Here is a 3240-nt window from a genome sequence, read left to right on the forward strand (position 1 = left end):
AATGAAGAACACCCTCGCCGACCTCTGGAGACCGGCAAAAGGAATGTGTATTGTGGACCTCAGCCCTAACCTATTCAGGTTCGATTTCTTTCATACTCTAGAAAGAGAGCGAGTTGTCAAAGGTGGTCCGTGGACCTTCGACCAACACCTGCTTGTGATTAATAAAATAGATGATGATACGGTCCTTCCAGGTATAGAATTAAATTCGACGGAATTTTGGATACAGGTGTATGAGTTACCTGTGGGTTTCATGTCCGAAAAGGTTGCTATCAGTGTTGGTAATTTCCTCGGTAAGTTTGTGGAATTGGATGTGAATAACTACTCTGGTACAGGACGCCAATATATGAGGCTCAGAATTATGATGGATGTCACCAAACCGCTGAAAAGAAAGATGAAGATCAGTAAAACGGGCGGCTCCTTCTCTTGGATTCACTTCAAATATGAGAGAGTCCCAACCTTTTGCTTCTATTGTGGCCGTATATGACACGCCGACAAGTTCTGTACTGACCTCTTAGAACTGTCAGACCCTTATGCTGCGGAGATGGTATACGGGACTTGGCTGCGTGCACCAAATAAAAAGAATGCAGCCCCTCCACAGTCAAAATTTCTACTCACTACCCCGCCTCCGCTGCCACCTCTGGGAGCTCCGAGGCAAACTGTGACGGGCGCAGCCCCTAGGCCACCCTCAGCCTCTAACGCTCGTTTGAACCAGGGTGATCAGTTACAGACGGAGGGTGAAGTTGATGAGGGAGTTGCGATATCAGAAGCAAAGCGTCGATGACATGAGATTGAGGAACACAGGGATACAGGGAACCATGCAGGTACTAAAGATTGTGAGGGTGTTACAGTTCTGCAGGGACAACACATGACCCAATCTACTTCTTTTACGGGAGCTGGTGTTCAGACATGCCAGGAGGAATGAGTACAATTAGTTGGAATTGTCGGGGGATGGGCAACCCTCGTACAGTCCGTATGCTTTGTGAGCTTGTGTCCAAGTTCAAGCCCGATTTTATTTTCCTTTCTGAAGTCAAATGTAACCGTGCTAAGATTGATGCAATAAAAATAAAGCTTTCCTATGATGGTCTATTTTTTGTGAACCCTATTAATCAAGGTGGTGGTTTGGCCTTGTTATGGAAAACACGTGGTTCTGTCAGGCTGATGGGCTTCTCTAATAATTATATTGACACACATGTGATGTTACCAGGTTTGCCGGAGTATCGATTAACCGGATTTTACGGGTACCCTGAGCGGTCTAAACGAAGAGAATCATGGCAATTGATTAGAGATCTCCGCTCTTCGAGTTCCCTGCCTTGGCTTATAATGGGCGATTTTAATGATATGTGCTCCCACGAAGATAAACGGGGTGGTAATAGGCACCCTACTTTATTGTTACAAGGCTTCTGTAACACGTTAACCCAAAGTGACTTATTTGAAGTTACTACGATTGGCTATAGATACACATGGGAGAGAGGAAAGGGTACCAACAGGTGTATGGAGGAGAAATTAGACTGGGCATTTGCAGACTCTGTTTGGCTCAACCTATTTACGTCAGCTTTGGTCCACAATGAGGATGCACACTTGAGCGATCATTCCGCTCTCTGCCTTAGGTTATCGAATATAACAGATCGGCCTCAAAGACGTTTTCGCTTTGAAAACGCCTGGTTACGGGAACCGAATTGCCGCGAACAAGTTGAGATTGCCTGGAATCTATCAAGCTCGAGAGATCTGCTAACCCGACAGTCCCAATATGCTGCAAAGTTGTTTGATTGGGGAGAATCAGTCCGAGGGAAGTTTGTTGAGAAAATCCGCACTTGTAGAGATGAGCTGCGGGTCTTAAGGCGTCGACAGGACCGGGTCTCCCAAGATCAGTTTATCAGAACCAGGGAGGAGCTAGATGCTCTTTTGCTTCAGAAGGAGGTTTTTTGGAGCCAGCGCGTGAAACAACTGTGGTTACAGGCCGGGGACATGAATTCCCGTTTTTTTTCATACTGCTGTCACTGTCAGACGGAAGAAGAACCTTATTCACCGCCTGCGAGACGACTCGGGAAATTGGATTGATTGGTTGTCAGGGCTCGACTCATATTTATACAATCACTTTACTTCACTATTTTCCTCAGGTCAGACAAGCGCAAGGGAGGTTCTCGCTCAGGTCAAGCCGGTGGTTCCACAGTTGTGTAATGAGGATTTATTGAGACCTTTTGTCGAAGAAGAAATACGAACAGCTGTGTTCAATATGCACCCTGATAAGAGTCCATGACCGGATGGGTTCAACCCTGGGTTTTATCAGAAGTTCTGGCATATCGTGGGTGATCAGGTTACGAAGACCTATTTAGATTGGCTCAACTCGGGCTCCCTCCCAAATGAAATTCACGATACAACATTGGTCCTTATCCCGAAGGTATCCAAACCGGAGACGGTGTCAGAACTTAGGCCAATTGCCTTATGTAATGTTATTTACAAAATCCTCTCTAAGGCTATTGCAAACAGATTCAAACAGGTCCTGCCACTAATCATTTCCCCATATCAGAGTGTGTTTGTGCCAGGCAGGCTAATCTCTGATAATGTGATGATCGCGTTTGAAGTGAACCACTACCTGCACAGGAAAACACAGGGCCGTACAGGGTATGCATCGCTGAAGTTGGATATAGCCAAGGCTTATGACAGAGTTGAGTGGGATTTTTTACAAAAGATGATGCTGAAAATAGGGTTTGATGATAGATGGGTACAGCTTGTCTTACAGTGTGTGTGTAAAGCACGGTACCACATTGTGAATGGTTCGCACACCGTAGCTCTTATCCTACCTCAGAGAGGCCTCCGTCAGGGTGACCCGATCTCACCATACTTATTCTTGATCTGTGCTGAAGGGCTCTCAGCAATGTTATCTCACTTACAGGGCCGTGGCATCATTCATGGGTGTCGGATAGCCCGGTCTGCCCCTGAGATCTCACATCTCTTCTTCGCGGATGACTGCTACTTGTTTTTCAGGGCTAATCTGGCTGAGTCCGAAGCGGTGAAGCATTGCCTTGAACAACATGAAACGGCTTCGGGTCAGAAGGTAAATTTTACAAAATCCTCCATCTCATTCAGTCGTAATTGCTTAATGCCTCTCTGTTAGTCTTTGAGTTCAGTTCTCGGGGTTTCACAATTGCCTATGCCTGGGAAATACCTAGGCCTCCCCTCGCTGATTGGTAGAAGCAAAATCCAAATCTTCAACTTTCTATCTCACAAATTCAATAATCG

This window comes from Euphorbia lathyris, chromosome 4 (assembly GCF_963576675.1).
Source record: "Euphorbia lathyris chromosome 4, ddEupLath1.1, whole genome shotgun sequence".
NCBI classification, from domain to species: Eukaryota; Viridiplantae; Streptophyta; class Magnoliopsida; order Malpighiales; family Euphorbiaceae; genus Euphorbia; species Euphorbia lathyris.